The sequence below is a fragment of the Pseudophryne corroboree genome, chromosome 10 (assembly GCF_028390025.1).
Source record: "Pseudophryne corroboree isolate aPseCor3 chromosome 10, aPseCor3.hap2, whole genome shotgun sequence".
Taxonomy (NCBI): domain Eukaryota; kingdom Metazoa; phylum Chordata; class Amphibia; order Anura; family Myobatrachidae; genus Pseudophryne; species Pseudophryne corroboree.
Genome location: NC_086453.1, coordinates 366,305,740 through 366,325,997, shown reverse-complemented (window position 1 = coordinate 366,325,997; position 20,258 = coordinate 366,305,740). Strand labels below are relative to the sequence as shown.

At 41.1% G+C, this 20,258-nt stretch overlaps 1 protein-coding gene across 1 annotated transcript in view; it reads left to right on the top strand.

The window, feature by feature from the left end:
- Positions 1 to 20,258, top strand: part of LOC134965386 (nicotinamide N-methyltransferase-like) — an 88,307-nt gene that overhangs the window by 18,107 nt on the left and 49,942 nt on the right. The window lies entirely within an intron of this gene.

Sequence of the window (20,258 nt, the reverse complement as noted above, 5' to 3'; positions counted from 1 at the left end):
TCACCATGGAGAATGTTGGATGGTATGTATGTGAGTGTCATGGAAGTGCTGCAGGTACAGATGTGTCCACTTACACCTTTTCTGTACATACCATGGCTAAACGTTTTCTACATGCAGCGAGTGGATGGATTTAAAAAAATTTTGTTTCCCATAATAGAATATGTATAAAGTAGCATAATAAAGCATGGCTAAATCTCTGACTCTATGGCATGCCAAACCGTGCCATACATGGCAGGATATAGGAAAGGTGTATGAGGACACATCTATATGTCACTGAAGTAGCTGTGTATAGAGATGTTTAGACACTCACATTGGAGGTCACACTCAGATAGAAACTCTGCACCTAGCATGGGGCTGGGGTAAGTGTCTATGATGTGACTGATGGTGACATGTAATGATGTACTGAGTGGTGTTACAGTGTCTACAGATGCTGGAGGTCAGCGTCTCAGTCCTGGCACAGTCAGACGCAGCTTGTACACCAGGGGAAGGGCTATTACCTGCATTAGCATATAGTCACAGAAACAACTACACCAACAGAAGCGGCCGCAGCGTGTGACTCAGATCAGCCCCTACTGTAAGTCTGAGATACAAATAGACATAAATACACCAGATCTTCCTGACAATTTGCAAATGATAAACCTTAATAAAAAAAATCACATATATTACTGTACATTTATATTGAGCTAATGTTAAAACCTGATCGACAGATAAAGAAATTGTCATTTATTGCAGTTTACTGTTTGATTAAAGATGTGCTTACTTCAGGGGGGTTGTACCAGCGCACTGGGTTGATGAGCTCGGCGAGCTGCTTACAAAGTAGGGTGACTGACCTACAGGAACAAGTAACGATTTACGGTTTGTAGCGCTCAACCTATATGAGTATGTAAATGATGATGCTGTGAAACCAAACGAAATTTCAGAAAAATATATTAAACTTTTATTACTAAAGAACACAAATGCATACTTTGTGTACATGCATTGAGAAAATATAAAAATCGATCTATTTAGAAAAAGTCTTTGGTAGTGATGGGAATATTGTTGGGGATGGTCCAATGCTTGACCAGAGTTCAGGGGTGCACAACCAGATTGAATTGACTGTAGTTCTGATGATGTATGGTAGCCAGTCAATCCAGGAAACAGAGGTAATTAATTGTTTTGGGTGATTGAATGGAAACAAAGATAAAAAAGTAATGATATTACGAAAAAAATATATATATATGAAAAAAAAAATAATTATATATATATATATATATATATATATATATATTGCTTGGAAAAACTATATATATATAAGTCAGGAAAAAAGGAGAGTCTGTTTAGCTGTGACCCAGCTGGTTATATTAAATCCGATTAATGATATGGAATAAAAGTCACTTATTGAGTAGTCAGCGGCGTCCCGCTGACTATTTGGCTCGAGCTACTGATGGTACCTGGCTTGCGGTGATTGCGGTGTTTCCCCGGGGTTCAAGGTGCGCCTGGTGCGGGGAGGGTAAGGGGACAGGGAGCACTGGACTAAAACAGGCCCCGTGGGAAGGGATTCACCCACTCTGTCCTGGTTCGGACAGTGATGGGAGATCCGGCCACCACAGGGACTGATCTGGCGGCGATTAGCGGTGTGAGCTTGTTGAGAGCTGTCACCGCCCTTCGTCCGCCGGGACCGGAGCTGCTAACCTGTCTCTCCCCCCTCCTCCGCTATTCGGCTCGACTAAACACCCCACCGGCTTACCTCTTCTCCTTCGGGTCTCTCTCCGTCGCTGATGGCTTCTTCCGGGTAGGGGAGTCACGTGACCCCCGCTCGGCTTTGTCTTACAGGATTTCCACGGCCCGTACTGTCTGTATGCTGTCGGTATGAGTGTGGTAGTGGATAGTAGATGCCCAACGCGTTTCAACCCTCTAGGGGTCTTCTTCCAGGGATTCGTATGTCATACGAATCCCTGGAAGAAGACCCCTAGAGGGTTGAAACGCATACAGACAGTACGGGCCGTGGAAATCCTGTAAGACAAAGCCAAGCGGGGGTCACGTGACTCCCCTACCCGGAAGAAGCCATCAGCGACGGAGAGAGATCGAAGGAGAAGAGGTAAGCCGGTGGGGTGTTTTGTCGAGCCGAATAGCGGAGGAGGGGGGAGAGACAGGTTAGCAGCTCCGGTCCCGGCGGACAAAGGGCGGTGACAGCTCTCAACAAGCCCACACCGCTAATCGCCGCCAGATCAGTCCCTGTGGTGGCCGGATCTCCCATCACTGTCCGAACCAGGACAGAGTGGGTGAATCCCTTCCCACGGGGCCTGTTTTAGTCCAGTGCTCCCTGTCCCCTTACCCTCCCCGCACCAGGCGCACCTTGAACCCCGGGGAAACACCGCAATCACCGCAAGCCAGGTACCATCAGTAGCTCGAGCCAAATAGTCAGCGGGACGCCGCTGACTACTCAATAAGTGACTTTTATTCCATATCATTAATCGGATTTAATATAACCAGCTGGGTCACAACTAAACAGACTCTCCTTTTTTCCTGACTTATATATATATAGTTTTTCCAAGCAATATATATATATATATATATATATAATTTTTTTTTCATATATATATTTTTTTTTCGTAATATCATTACTTTTTTATCTTTGTTTCCATTCAATCACCCAAAACAATTAATTACCTCTGTTTCCTGGATTGACTGGCTACCATACATCATCAGAACTACAGTCAATTCAATCTGGTTGTGCACCCCAGAACTCTGGTCAAGCATTGGACCATCCCCAACAATATTCCCATCACTACCAAAGACTTTTTCTAAATAGATCGATTTTTATATTTTCTCAATGCATGTACACAAAGTATGCATTTGTGTTCTTTAGTAATAAAACTTTAATATATTTTTCTGAAATTTCGTTTGGTTTCACAGCATCATCATTTACATACTCATATAGGTTGAGCGCTACAAACCATAAATCGTTGTTTGATTAAAGAGTCTGAGATTCATGTGTGATATGTGAGTGGTTCTGTCACCAACCAGGGACCATTGTTGTCATATACTCAGCAGACTTATAGTTACTACAATAACCCACATATCATGTTATTATCCCACTGATATATGACATAGAGACACGGAATAGATGAGGATTTATGTCACAGAGAACAAGCGACTTTGTGATTTACTTTAATGTAACCTTATAACATTTTCCATTGAAATGTTATTAAATTACTGTAGAATTTTGATTCTTCTAAGTAACTCCCCGATTCTTCCAGCCAACATACATTTACAGCAAGACCCCACGTCTTTCTAATAGGACCCACCCTGCTAGGCAGCTGGAATTAGGACTGTCCCAAGAGACACGGGACTGTAATTTACCACATGTATTTCATCCTTTAGTAAATTTACTGGCACATTTAAAGTGGGTAATTCAATTGTGCCCGTTAATTATTGACACAAAAAAATGGGCTTTAACCACAATTTTTGCCCGTTGGTCTGTATTGTGCAACTCAATTTAAGACCTGTTTTTGTCATATGAAAACAGACTAATTTTCTTGCAAAAACACATGAATCTAGGATAAGTTGCCAGATTTATGTATTTTCATGGTGATCGATTGTGAAAATGGGTCAGTTCTCAAGGTTTTTCTCACATCAGTTTTCAGGGTTTTTACTCAGGTCAGTTCTCAGGGTTTTTCTTTGCCTACCTCCAGTCAGGTAAAAAAAACCTTGGTAGCATTGGCTTTAGGGGCTACTTGAATAACCCCCTGGGGATCCATTAGCCATGGTAAATTACCGCAGATAATTTAATTCCCCTGTAAGTTGTTGTTGTTTTTTTTTTATCATCAATACACTTTTTTAAGAGCACAAAATGCTAATTTTATTACAGGGGAATAGGATACAGAAAAGAAAAAGAGGGAGGGGAGAACAAAACCATGGAAAAGGGATGTAGCAAACAATCCAGACAAATCAAACATACAAATACAGCGAGCATGTTAATCAGAGAGTACATACACAATAAGAAATAATTATACAAGTAAGCACAAGGCATACTATAAAACTGAACAGTAGGTAATAACCCCATAAACGTAGTGAGCCATAGAGAAAAAAAGGGTTATAGGGACATTTAAGATGGAGAGGAGGCTCCTGCCCCACGTGACACATATTCATGCCAAGCAATCCATTTCACCATAGGTGAGGATGACCAAGATGAATAGGGCATACATTCAGTTTCCGTAGTATACTTAAATTGAATCTTTTTAACAACCAGATACCGGGAGGGAGGAGATGGTTCCTTCCAGCACTGAGCTAATGCAGCTCTAGCAGCTCTACATACAGTATATTTACTAACAGATATCTCTGATGAGTCAATACTTTGGCAGGGAAATGTGTAATGAAGTCAAGGCCGGAGAGGGAATCAATGACAAATTCACCATGTCATGAATTAGTTGAAGTATTGCTGACCAAAAGCTTTGGATAGATGGGCAAGTGTAAAAAATATGAAAAATATGACCCACCTCCTCACAATTCCTCCAGAAAAATTTCGAACATGAGGGCCAAAAAGTATGAATACTATTAGGCGTTGGGTACAACCTATGTAAGAATTTAATGTGCATCTCTGTGTGATTCACACATCTCAACCTGCGATAGAATTAAAAAAATATCATTTCCCAGTGACCCTCAGATAATGGAATCCCCAGGTATGTCTCCCATTTCAATTGTGTCCCAGATTTTGTGGTATCGAATAAAACCTAAAATAATTTTATAACAAAAAGAGAAATCTTTATTTGAGTTAAGAAGTGCTAAGCGTGCTACAATAACCTGAGCTGAAGGTCCTGGGTTAACCAAAGATTTAAGCAAACTTTTAAACCAATGTAGTACCTGAAAGTAGTGAAATAGTTCCCTATCAGGAAGGTTTGTGGCAATGAAAAGGGGAACATGACAGTACCATCCAAGAGATTTATTTATTTATAAATTTATTAGCGGTTTCTTATATAGCGCAGCATATTCTATTGCGCTTTCCAATTAGAACAACTGTAATAGAAAAAAACTGGGTAAAAACAGACATACATAGAGATAGGAAAGCCCTGCTCGCAAGCTTACAATCTCCACTAGGGACTGTAGGTTAAATGCATACCAAATTGAGAGATTAAGGTTGGGGATTAATTTAGCTACAGAGCGTTATGATAAAGCTGAGTATGGATATAAATGCCCAGGGAGGCGTCCTACCAATTTATACCAAACCCGTAGGGATGATTTTACAGATGGGAGAAGCGTCAATGATGAAGATCTTAAGCTTGATGGTATTTTGAGAAGGTCTTCTAGGGGAAGAGCCAGGCACCCTGCTCTCTCAATAGCTACAGATGGTCCATGTTTATCTTGGCCTTTAATAGGATTAACTGAGACTGGGCAGTCGGACTTAATCCCCTGCTGTATTGTTCTCTGTATTGTATTGCAGCTGAGAACAATAGATGAAGGGTTTATGTGAACAAACCATGGTGTGCCTAGGTGCAGCAAACTAGCCAAGATAACCGTGGACCAATCTGTACCCAGCTGACAAGAGAAGGACCGCCCAACAAATATTTAAGTTGGGCTATCGCACAAGCCTCCTGATATAAAACAAGATCCAGCAGAGCCAAGCCTCCGTTTCTGCTGGGTAGGATCATCCTAGAGTTAGCCAGTCTAAGGGGTTTGGCGTTCCACACATAATGTAATAATATAGTGTGATCCTTATCTAAATACATTTTAGTAAAGGAAAAGGGTATTGTATGATATAAATACATACGTTTTGGGAGGATAGTTATTTTAAAAGCTGCCAATCTCCCCAACCACGAGATCTCATAAGAGAGCCAAGACGGAGTCAAGGCCAACAAACTATCAGGCTGCGGAGGTAAATTAGCTTAAAAAAACAGAAGGGGTGGTGGGGGAATATGAATCCCTAGGTATTGAAGTGAAGTTGAGTGCCAATTGTATGGTTACTGGAATTTAAGGACAGAAAGAACCAGGGTTAGAATATTAATGGGGAGGGCATCAGTTTTTGTCATATTCATCCTGTAATAAGAAACTGCACTATAGCTTTGTAATGTATCATGGAAACTGGGGAGGGAAGATAATGGCTCAGTAACAAAAAGAAAGATAATCATCCGCAAATAAACATAATTTAGATGTACTATTTCCAACCGTAATCCCCAAAAAAAATTCCCTAGTCATCCAATTTTTTTTCAGCTAGGGGTTCAATGCCCAAAGTAAAAATTTTGGTGGCGACAAAGGGCATCCCTGTCGGGTACCATTCATGATTGGGAAAGCATCTGATAAAAAACCCATTGCTGAAAACACAGGCAGTGGGGCAGCTGTAAAAGGCTAGTACTGAAGACAAAATTTGATCACTAAATCCGAATTTCTCTAGGACCGAACACATGTACAACCCAATAAGTCCATCAAATGCTTTTTCTGCTGCCAGAGAGAGCAGCGGGAGGCCAGGGTAATTTAAGCCCTTTGATTAGATGTCCAATTGGCTTTAGATTTAGCCTTTGTTAATTAGAACTAGTATATGTTTGTCATCAGTTATGGGTCGGTTGTCTAAGGGGGCAGTTGTCTGAGTTTAGAAATATACAAAGTTTGCAAATTACAAAGTTAGGACATTTTTAAAAGAATAGTTAAACCAATAGTTAAACAACATTGAAAAACATTGGAAACCAGGCAATTTCACCATTTAATTTGCATTTTCCTTAAGCACTTACCTATCTATACTTTTATCTTTTAAAAACACCATGTTCCACAAACAGTTTTTCCTAATAGCGCTTCATGGTATTCTCTATAAAATTGCAACATCCTTCACTATTTCTATTATTCATCGCTCTGTACACATTGCAGCCTCATTAATCCACTCCCCTCTTATTAACACTCATGAGCTTTTAACCTATCTATGTACACTAACTGTAACATCCTCAACCTGTCACCATAAGAAACTTTCACACACCTCCCAGAGCTATATCTACCTCTCTCTTCTTCTGCTTCTACTAGCTGGTGACATATCCCCAAATCCAGGTCCCATCCGCATACCATGCTCACGTTCAGCTGACTCACAATGGAATATAAATCCAACAAACCTTATTAATATCACGTCTCCCATCTCCCTCCAAGTCACTAAAATGTGCTTTATGGAATGCACACTCTGTTTGCAAAAAATTAACATCTATTCATGACCTTTTCATAGTAAAAAAAACTCAATATGCTAGCTATAACAGAAACATGGCTCACACAATCAGACACTGCCTCCCCTTCAGCACTGTCACATGGTAGCCTCCACTTCACACACACCTCCAGGCCTGGTAACAAGAAAGGAGGTGGGGTTGGAATATTACTGTCAAAATCTTATACTCACAAACTGTAGTTTTACCACCTGTTCCCTTTATCGCATTTACATCATTTAAAGTATACTCTATTAGGATTTTCACCCCTTTCTCTCTGCATGTTGCAGCTATCTTTCGCCCACCTGGGCAACCCAAAAAGTTTCTGGAAGATATTTCTGCTTGGCACCCTCACTTTTTATCCTCTGACATCTCCACCATCGTTATGGGCTATTTCAATATCTCTATTGACAGTCCACAATCTCCCCATGCCTCTAAACTACTCTCTCTAACCTCCTCTCTTGACCTCTCACAATGGACTGACTCCCCTACTCACCAGGAGGGCCACTGCCTTGATCTTGTATTCACCAGACTATGCTCTGTTTCTGAACTCACTAACACTCCTTTCCCTCTCTCAGATCACAACCTTATGACCTGCATGCTCTCCTCCATTACTTCAAACTCAATGTCCCTGAAGTCTACCAAGCTGCCTCTAACCCGAAGAAATATTAACACTATTAATTTTCAACAACTATCTACCTCACTGCAACCACTGTTCTCACCAATTTCTACATTCACCACTCCTGAGACTGCTGTGTCACACCTTAACCAAATTCTAGAAACAGCACTTGATGAAGTGGCTCCAGCAACCCATCACACACCACATAGACTTAGATGTCAACCGTGGCACTTTAAATACACTAGACAACTACAAAAACACAACATGTAAAGTAGAACACCAGTGGCATAAATATCATAGTTCAAGTGACTTTCTCACATATAAGACCGTGTACCACTCCTATCATAATGCTCTGGACATTGCCAAACAAACATATTTCCAATCTCTCATCTCTGCTCAAGCCTCTAACCTCAATCGACTTTTTAATACATATAAATCACCCAACCCACTGGCCACTGTCAGTTCGCAAGATCTTGCTTCCTATTTCAAGGACAAGATTGAAAAGATTTGAAATGAAATGGTATGCTCTTCTACAGCAAGTGACCTGCTCAATTCCCTGCCTGAACCCTCTAACACCTCTCTTCATTTGATCTTACAAAGGAAGATGAAGTATCTGCACTCTTTTTATCTGCCTTCTCTACTACCTCTCCCCTTGACTCTATGCCCTCACAAATTAGTAAAGCTCTGTCTGCTGTGCTCTTCCCAACCTTAACTAAAATCTGTAATCTCTCTCTGTCTGCTGGTATCTTTCCTTCTCTGTACAAACATGCAGTGATTACTCCCATTCTGAAAAAAAGAAAACTCTGACCCTAACTCTCTCTCAAACTACCGTCCCATCTCTCAGCTCCCATGCCTCTCTAAGCTACTTGAGATACTTGCCTACACTCGCCTCACACACTTTCTTAACGCACATAGCCTACTGGACCCACTTCAGTCAGGATTTCATGCCCAACACTCTACAGAGACAGCACTGACTAAGGTAATGAAATATTTGGTCACTGCTAAATCTAAAGGCCATTACTCACTACTTATTCTCCTTGATCTCTCTGCTGCTTTTGGCACTGTTGACCACTCTCTTCTCATACAAGCACTAAAATCCCTAGGGATTCAGAACACAGCCTTTTCTTGGTTCTCATACTACCTATCTAATCGCTTCTTCAGTGTTTGTTTCTCAGATTCCACCTCCTCTTCGCTACCTCTCTCAGTTGGAGTACCGCAAGGCTCAGTCCTAGGTCCTCTGCTTTTCTCTATCTATACCACATCTCTTGGCAAACTAATCAACTCTTTCAGATTTCAGTACCATCTGTACGTGGATGATACTCAGATCTACCTATCCTCCCCAGATTTTTCACCTTCTGTATTGTGCCATGTCACTGAATGCCTTTCTGCCATTTCCTCTTGGATGACATCTTGCCACCTCAAACTTAATATTTCAAAAACAGAATTAATTATATTTCCATCTCTATCACTGTTGAGAACTCAGCAATTATCCCTACCCCACAAGCTCGCTGCCTATGTGTCATTCTTGACTCTGAACTGTCCTTTGTTCCCCACATTCAATCTGTCTCAAGATCATGTTACAAACATCTAAGAAACATATCCAAAATACAAGCATATCTTATACAAGACACAGCAAAAACTCTAATCCATGCTCTTATTATCTCCTGAATTGATTTTTCTAATAGTCTCCTGACCGGTCTTTCCAAACATAGGCTCTCACCACTACAATCCATTTTGAATGCAGCTGCAAGGCTAATCTTCCTCGCTAGATGTTCATTGTCTGCAGATCCGCTCTGTCAGTCCCTCCATTCATTACCGGTATTCTACCATATTAAATATAAAATACTTTTACTGACATACAAGGCTATTAACCAAACTGCAACAACATACATCTCTTCACTCATCTCAAAATATCTACCTGCCCGACCTCTCTGCTCTGCACAAGATCTGCATCTCTCATCCATGTGCATTACTTGTTCACACTCAAAATTACAGGACTTTAACCGGGCTTCACCCACTCTGTGGAATGCCCTCCCATGCACATTAAGACTTGCCTCTTGTCTCCAAACCTTTAAATGTTCCCTGAAAACTCACCTCTTCAGACAAGCCTATCAAATTCCATACCTACCCACATAACCTTCAGTGCTTCCCTAGCTAATTACATCTTCTCTGTACAGTACACATAACATCACATGTCTTGTCTTTCTTTACACTCACACCCTCCTAAAACTTGGACAACATTGCTGGGTGATTATATCATGCAACCCATAAAGAACCTAGCAATCTGGTGGACCATTATGCAATAGGTAGCATCTATCCTTGTGTATCAATGCCTATTGATACACAAGGATAGATGCTACCTATTGCATAATGACACCTAGGCAGCAATAGATTGTAAGCTTGCAAGCAGGGCCTTCCTACCGCTATGTCTGTCTGTTTTTACCCAGTTTTGTTCTATTACTGTTATAATTGTAAAGTGAAATGGAATATGCACTATATAAGAAACTGTTAAGAAATAAATAATAAATAAATTACTAGGACCAATTGTGTCAATCAAGTCAAACACACTATGGGTGTTGTCTGAGGCCTGTCCGCCGGGCACAAAATCGACTTGATCAGTATGAATCAAGGATGGCAAAAAAACATAAGTTTGGTGACTATTTTATCATCATCGTTCAAGAGTGCAAAAGACCTATAGTTTTGACAGTGTGCTAGGTTATTACCAGGTTTGGGCAATGTGATAACTTGGGCTTCCAGAATTTCTTTCGGGAAAGCCCCAAGAGTAGTCACCTCATTAAATACTAAAGATAGGGTAGAGCACAGGTTCTCAAACTCGGTCCTCAGGACCCCACACAGTGCATGTTTTCCAGGTCTCCTCACAGAATCGCAAGTGAAATAATTAGCTCCACCTGTGGATCTTTTAAAATGGGTCAGTGAGTAATGAATACACCTGTGCACCTGCTGGGTTACCTGCAAAACATGCACTGTGTGGGGTCCTGAGGACCGAGTTTGAGAACCTATGGGGTAGAGGAAAGGTGGTCATTAAGGGAGATATAAAACTTGATAATGAAGCCATCTGGACCTGGAGCTTTGCCACAAGGGAGCACCTTAATCACCTGTGCCACCTTTGAAGAGACCAATAAGCATTCAAGGATGCCAATTGTTCCTCATTAAGAGCGTGGAGTTTATTTGCCATTCAAAAGGCATTAACAGTTTCCAAAGTGGGCTGGAAAGTGTGGGGATTGGAGGATAAATTCTATAAATTAGTTTAGTAATTAGCAAATTTAGTAGTTATGTCAAACGGATTGGCCACTTTAGTACATTGGGGGGAGATTAAATGTTTAATCCTGTTCCTAGCCTGCATAACATGAAGTTTACGGGCTGGCATCCCACACAACCTGTTACCAGACAAATACAATTTCTGCCGCATCCTATTTAGAGCGAACATAAGGCCTAATTCAGACCTGATTGTAGCTGTGCAAAATTTTGGTTACAAACAGGCACACTGACATGCAGGGGGACACCCAGCACAGGGCTAGACCGCCCCGCATGTCAGTCCCTGCCCTGTTGCACAAGTACAAAAGTATCTCACATCGGCAATGCTTTTGAACTGGAAGAGTAGCTCCCAGCCAGCGCAGCTCCTGTGCACTGGCAGGGAGCTACTCATTGCTGTAAGGGTCGCAGTGGCTGCATGTGACATCACGCAGCCACCGTGGCCGCCCCCCCCCCCCCCGCATGGTCATGGCATGCCTGCATGACCCGGACCATGCCCCCTAAATGGAGGCAAAATGCCTCCAGCCCACCCCCTCCTGCCCAAAGACTGCCTCTGCCTGTCAATCAGGCAGAAGCAATCATAAGGCTAAGACAGCCATCAGCTGTCTGCCATGCGCCAGTGCACTGTGGCACCGGTGCATGCGCAGTTCAGACCAGATCAGCTGGTCTGAATTAGGCCCCAAGTCCACCGCATGAGGAGTTTCTGCAGTTGGCCCCTAATAGCAGTCAGTTCTCTACGAAGGGAACTAGAGGGGCTCAGCTTATTTTTATCCTCAACTTCCTTTTTAGCTTCCAAGTTTAGCTTCTAATCCTTTTGTTGTTTTAATGCCTGTCTTTTAAGCCTGGTCCCTGCCTGTATTGCAGTGCCCCATACTACTGGCTTAAGCACAAACCAAAAAGTGGACGAGAAGGTATCTGAGGGGGAATTAGTGGCCAAATAAGTTAAAACACAATCCGTTATCTCCTTCTTAGAGAGAGGATCTAAAAGAAGTTGGGGAGATAAGCGCCAAGGTCTTGTGGGAACAAATTGATGGTAAACATTTCAGGACCAGAGGAGAGGGGCATGTTCAGACCATGATATAATGTAGGTAGAATATCCACCTGGTTTAAATGGTGTAATGTCCATGTATCACACAAAATAATGTCAATGCAGAGTAAGAATTGTTGACAGGCAAAAAAAATGTATAGTCCCATCCAGATTTATATAGATTGTATTCAGACAACAAATTATGAAATGCTAAAGAGGAGCTATTGTGGGACTTGGCAGACTGTGTAGTGGGATGGTTAGATCTATCCAGTTTTGGGTCTAACACTAAATTAAAGTCGCCCAAAACAATCAATGCACCATAGCGGACCTTGATGACAGCAGAGCAAACTTTAGTTAAGAAGGGGACCTGATTTGAATTCGGGGCATAAAGAGAGACTAATGTAACTGGCCTATCCTCTAGTTAATATAAGGTAACGGCCATTCTTATCTGCTGTATGGTATTTCAATTCAAAAGAGACTGAAGTTGGGAAAAGGATGGCTACTCCATTATGTTTAAAAGAGCCATTTCAAAAACTCCTACCGGATATTTCTGATGTTTCAGAGTGATTGAGTCCAATGCTGAGGAATGGTTTTCCTGCAACGCCACTACATCATCCCTATGCTGGAAGTCAGGGCTAATCTACGTTTATGAGGAGAATTCAATCCTTTAACATTTAAGGAATAAACTTGTACCATTCAAAAAGTAAAAGTATGATAACAACTAACATTCCATATAGAGATGAGCGGGTTCGGTTCCTCTGAATCCGAACCCGCCCGAACTTCAGGTTTTTTACACGGGTCCGAGCAGGCTCGGATCTTCCCGCCTTGCTCGGCTAACCCGAGCGCGCCCGAACGTCATCATCGCGCTGTCGGATTCTCGCGAGGCTCGGATTCTATCGCGAGACTCGGATTCTATATAAGGAGCCGCGCGTCGCCGCCATTTTCACACGTGCATTGAGAGTCATAGGGAGAGGACGTGGCTGGCGTCCACTCCGTTTAGAGAAGAGAGAGACACAGTATTTTCGGGGAGCATTATTAGGAGGAGTACTACTGTATACTACTATACTACTTGCTGAAGTGATATATAGATTAGATAGTGTGACTGTAAGTGTATTATCTGACTTGTGGGGGAGACACTGACAGTGGGGAGCAGTTAGAGTCTGAGAGCAGGACTCAGGAGTACATATAACGTACAGTGCACACTTTTGCTGCCAGAGTCAGTGCCACACTGCCATTGTTGTGACCACACTGACCACCAGTATATTAATAATATATTTTGTGATTGTCTGCTTAGGCCTCGGAGTACTAGTTGCAAGTTGCAACGTGAACTGTCCTGAAGTGACCACCAGTTTAATAATCAATCACCACCAGTTTAATATATATATATATATATATATATATATATATATATATATATAATTGTATATAATATATATATATATATAATATTGTATACCACCTACCCGTGGTTTTTTTTTTTTTCATTCTTCTTTATACATACTACTATAGTAGATTACTGTAGCAGTCTGCGGTGCTGTGCTGACCTGACAGTGTCCAGCAGGTCCGTCATCAGTCATTACATAATAAATATATATAGTACCTGTCCGGCTGCAGTACTAGTGATATTATATTGATTTCATCTCATTATCAATAATTTATCATCCAGTCTAGACTCTATATTAGCAGCAGACACAGTACGTTAGTCCACGGCTGTAGCTACCTCTGTGTCGGCACTCGGCAGTCCATCCATAATTGTATACCACCTACCCGTGTTTTTTTTTTTTTCTTTCTTCTTTGTACATACTACTATAGAGTATAGTAGCTTACTGTAGCAGTCTGCGGTGCTGCTGAGCTGACAGTGTCCAGCAGGTCCGTCATCAGTCATCATTACCTAATAAATATATTATCTACCTGTCCGGCTGCAGTACTAGTGATATTATATATACATACATATATATATTGATTTCATCTCATTATCAATTATCCAGTCTATATTAGCAGCAGACACAGTACGTTAGTCCACGGCTATAGCTACCTCTGTGTCGGCACTCGGCAGTCCATCCATAATTGTATACCACCTACCCGTGGTTTTTTTTTTTTCTTTCTTCTTTGTACATACTACTATAGAGTATAGTAGCTTACTGTAGCAGTCTGCGGTGCTGCTGAGCTGACAGTGTCCAGCAGGTCCGTCATCAGTCATCATTACCTAATAAATATATTATCTACCTGTCCGGCTGCAGTACTAGTGATATTATATATACATACATATATATATTGATTTCATCTCATTATCAATCATCCAGTCTATATTAGCAGCAGACACAGTACGTTAGTCCACGGCTGTAGCTACCTCTGTGTCGGCACTCAGCAGTCCATCCATAATTGTATACCACCTACCCGTGGTTTTTTTTTTCCGTTCTTCTTTGTACATACTACTATAGTATAGTAGCTTACTGTAGCAGTCTGCGGTGCTGCTGAGCTGACAGTGTCCAGCAGGTCCGTCATCAGTCATCATTACCTAATAAATATATTATCTACCTGTCCGGCTGCAGTACTAGTGATATTATATATACATACATATATATATTGATTTCATCTCATTATCAATCATCCAGTCTATATTAGCAGCAGACACAGTACGTTAGTCCACGGCTGTAGCTACCTCTGTGTCGGCACCCGGCAGTCCATCCATAATTGTATACCACCTACCCGTGTTTTTTTGTTTTTTTTTCTTTCTTCTTTGTACATACTACTATAGAGTATAGTAGCTTACTGTAGCAGTCTGCGGTGCTGCTGAGCTGACAGTGTCCAGCAGGTCCGTCATCAGTCATCATTACCTAATAAATATATTATCTACCTGTCCGGCTGCAGTACTAGTGATATTATATATACATACATATATATATTGATTTCATCTCATTATCAATCATCCAGTCTATATTAGCAGCAGACACAGTACGTTAGTCCACGGCTGTAGCTACCTCTGTGTCGGCACTCGGCAGTCCATCCATAATTGTATACCACCTACCCGTGTTTTTTTCTTCTTCTTTGTACATACTACTATAGAGTATAGTAGCTTACTGTAGCAGTCTGCGGTGCTGCTGAGCTGACAGTGTCCAGCAGGTCCGTCATCAGTCATCATTACCTAATAAATATATTATCTACCTGTCCGGCTGCAGTACTAGTGATATTATATATACATACATATATATATTGATTTCATCTCATTATCAATCATCCAGTCTATATTAGCAGCAGACACAGTACGTTAGTCCACGGCTGTAGCTACCTCTGTGTCGGCACTCAGCAGTCCATCCATAATTGTATACCACCTACCCGTGGTTTTTTTTTTTCCGTTCTTCTTTGTACATACTACTATAGTATAGTAGCTTACTGTAGCAGTCTGCGGTGCTGCTGAGCTGACAGTGTCCAGCAGGTCCGTCATCAGTCATCATTACCTAATAAATATATTATCTACCTGTCCGGCTGCAGTACTAGTGATATTATATATACATACATATATATATTGATTTCATCTCATTATCAATCATCCAGTCTATATTAGCAGCAGACAAAGTATGTTAGTCCACGGCTGTAGCTACCTCTGTGTCGGCACTCGGCAGTCCATCCATAATTGTATACCACCTACCCGTGGTTTTTTTTTTTTCTTTCTTCTTTGTACATACTACTATAGAGTATAGTAGCTTACTGTAGCAGTCTGCGGTGCTGCTGAGCTGACAGTGTCCAGCAGGTCCGTCATCAGTCATCATTACCTAATAAATATATTATCTACCTGTCCGGCTGCAGTACTAGTGATATTATATATACATACATATATATATTGATTTCATCTCATTATCAATCATCCAGTCTATATTAGCAGCAGACACAGTACGTTAGTCCACGGCTGTAGCTACCTCTGTGTCGGCACTCGGCAGTCCATCCATAATTGTATACCACCTACCCGTGGTTTTTTTTTTTCTTCTTTGTACATACTACTATAGAGTATAGTAGCTTACTGTAGCAGTCTGCGGTGCTGCTGAGCTGACAGTGTCCAGCAGGTCCGTCATCAGTCATCATTACCTAATAAATATATTATCTACCTGTCCGGCTGCAGTACTAGTGATATTATATATACATACATATATATATTGATTTCATCTCATTATCAATCATCCAGTCTATATTAGCAGCAGACACAGTACGTTAGTCCACGGCTGTAGCTACCTCTGTGTCGGCACTCAGCAGTCCATCCATAATTGTATACCACCTACCCGTGTTTTTTTTTTTTTCGTTCTTCTTTGTACATACTACTATAGTATAGTAGCTTACTGTAGCAGTCTGCGGTGCTGCTGAGCTGACAGTGTCCAGCAGGTCCGTCATCAGTCATCATTACCTAATAAATATATTATCTACCTGTCCGGCTGCAGTACTAGTGATATTATATATACATACATATATATATTGATTTCATCTCATTATCAATCATCCAGTCTATATTAGCAGCAGACACAGTACGTTAGTCCACGGCTGTAGCTACCTCTGTGTCGGCACTCGGCAGTCCATCCATAATTGTATACCACCTACCCGTGTTTTTTTTTTTTTTCTTCTTTGTACATACTACTATAGAGTATAGTAGCTTACTGTAGCAGTCTGCGGTGCTGCTGAGCTGACAGTGTCCAGCAGGTCCGTCATCAGTCATCATTACCTAATAAATATATTATCTACCTGTCCGGCTGCAGTACTAGTGATATTATATATACATACATATATATATTGATTTCATCTCATTATCAATCATCCAGTCTATATTAGCAGCAGACACAGTACGTTAGTCCACGGCTGTAGCTACCTCTGTGTCGGCACTCGGCAGTCCATCCATAATTGTATACCACCTACCCGTGTTTTTTTTTTTTTTCTTTCTTCTTTGTACATACTACTATAGAGTATAGTAGCTTACTGTAGCAGTCTGCGGTGCTGCTGAGCTGACAGTGTCCAGCAGGTCCGTCATCAGTCATCATTACCTAATAAATATATTATCTACCTGTCCGGCTGCAGTACTAGTGATATTATATATACATACATATATATATTGATTTCATCTCATTATCAATCATCCAGTCTATATTAGCAGCAGACACAGTACGTTAGTCCACGGCTGTAGCTACCTCTGTGTCGGCACTCGGCAGTCCATCCATAATTGTATACCACCTACCCGTGTTTTTTTTTTTTTTCTTTCTTCTTTGTACATACTACTATAGAGTATAGTAGCTTACTGTAGCAGTCTGCGGTGCTGCTGAGCTGACAGTGTCCAGCAGGTCCGTCATCAGTCATCATTACCTAATAAATATATTATCTACCTGTCCGGCTGCAGTACTAGTGATATTATATATACATACATATATATATTGATTTCATCTCATTATCAATCATCCAGTCTATATTAGCAGCAGACACAGTACGTTAGTCCACGGCTGTAGCTACCTCTGTGTCGGCACTCAGCAGTCCATCCATAATTGTATACCACCTACCCGTGGTTTTTTTTTTCGTTCTTCTTTGTACATACTACTATAGTATAGTAGCTTACTGTAGCAGTCTGCGGTGCTGCTGAGCTGACAGTGTCCAGCAGGTCCGTCATCAGTCATCATTACCTAATAAATATATTATCTACCTGTCCGGCTGCAGTACTAGTGATATTATATATACATACATATATATATTGATTTCATCTCATTATCAATCATCCAGTCTATATTAGCAGCAGACAAAGTATGTTAGTCCACGGCTGAAGCTACCTCTGTGTCGGCACTCGGCAGTCCATCCATAATTGTATACCACCTACCCGTGGTTTTTTTTTTCTTTCTTCTTTGTACATACTACTATAGAGTATAGTAGCTTACTGTAGCAGTCTGCGGTGCTGCTGAGCTGACAGTGTCCAGCAGGTCCGTCATCAGTCATCATTACCTAATAAATATATTATCTACCTGTCCGGCTGCAGTACTAGTGATATTATATATACATACATATATATATTGATTTCATCTCATTATCAATCATCCAGTCTATATTAGCAGCAGACACAGTACGTTAGTCCACGGCTGTAGCTACCTCTGTGTCGGCACTCGGCAGTCCATCCATAATTGTATACCACCTACCCGTGGTTTTTTTTTTTTTCTTCTTTGTACATACTACTATAGAGTATAGTAGCTTACTGTAGCAGTCTGCGGTGCTGCTGAGCTGACAGTGTCCAGCAGGTCCGTCATCAGTCATCATTACCTAATAAATATATTATCTACCTGTCCGGCTGCAGTACTAGTGATATTATATATACATACATATATATATTGATTTCATCTCATTATCAATCATCCAGTCTATATTAGCAGCAGACACAGTACGTTAGTCCACGGCTGTAGCTACCTCTGTGTCGGCACTCAGCAGTCCATCCATAATTGTATACCACCTACCTGTGGTTTTTTTTTTTCGTTCTTCTTTGTACATACTACTATAGTATAGTAGCTTACTGTAGCAGTCTGCGGTGCTGCTGAGCTGACAGTGTCCAGCAGGTCCGTCATCAGTCATCATTACCTAATAAATATATTATCTACCTGTCCGGCTGCAGTACTAGTGATATTATATATACATACATATATATATTGATTTCATCTCATTATCAATCATCCAGTCTATATTAGCAGCAGACACAGTACGTTAGTCCACGGCTGTAGCTACCTCTGTGTCGGCACTCGGCAGTCCATCCATAATTGTATACCACCTACCCGTGGTTTTTTTTTTTCTTTCTTCTTTGTACATACTACTATAGAGTATAGTAGCTTACTGTAGCAGTCTGCGGTGCTGCTGAGCTGACAGTGTCCAGCAGGTCCGTCATCAGTCATCATTACCTAATAAATATATTATCTACCTGTCCGGCTGCAGTACTAGTGATATTATATATACATACATATATATATTGATTTCATCTCATTATCAATCATCCAGTCTATATTAGCAGCAGACACAGTACGTTAGTCCACGGCTGTAGCTACCTCTGTGTCGGCACTCGGCAGTCCATCCATAATTGTATACCACCTACACGTGTTTTTTTTTTTTTTTCTTCTTTGTACATACTACTATAGAGTATAGTAGCTTACTGTAGCAGTCTGCGGTGCTGCTGAGCTGACAGTGTCCAGCAGGTCCGTCATCAGTCATCATTACCTAATAAATATATTATCTACCTGTCCGGCTGCAGTACTAGTGATATTATATATACATACATATATATATTGATTTCATCTCATTATCAATCATCCAGTCTATATTAGCAGCAGACACAGTACGTTAGTCCACGGCTGTAGCTACCTCTGTGTCGGCACTCGGCAGTCCATCCATAATTGTATACCACCTACCCGTGGTTTTTTTTTTTCTTTCTTCTTTGTACATACTACTATAGAGTATAGTAGCTTACTGTAGCAGTCTGCGGTGCTGCTGAGCTGACAGTGTCCAGCAGGTCCGTCATCAGTCATCATTACCTAATAAATATATTATCTACCTGTCCGGCTGCAGTACTAGTGATATTATATATACATACATATATATATTGATTTCATCTCATTATCAATCATCCAGTCTATATTAGCAGCAGACACAGTACGTTAGTCCACGGCTGTAGCTACCTCTGTGTCGGCACTCAGCAGTCCATCCATAATTGTATACCACCTACCCGTGGTTTTTTTTTTTTCGTTCTTCTTTGTACATACTACTATAGTATAGTAGCTTACTGTAGCAGTCTGCGGTGCTGCTGAGCTGACAGTGTCCAACAGGTCCGTCATCAGTCATCATTACCTAATAAATATATTATCTACCTGTCCGGCTGCAGTACTAGTGATATTATATATACATACATATATATATTGATTTCATCTCATTATCAATCATCCAGTCTATATTAGCAGCAGACAAAGTATGTTAGTCCACGGCTGTAGCTACCTCTGTGTCGGCACTCGGCAGTCCATCCATAATTGTATACCACGTACCCGTGGTTTTTTTTTTCTTTCTTCTTTGTACATACTACTATAGAGTATAGTAGCTTACTGTAGCAGTCTGCGGTGCTGCTGAGCTGACAGTGTCCAGCAGGTCCGTCATCAGTCATCATTACCTAATAAATATATTATCTACCTGTCCGGCTGCA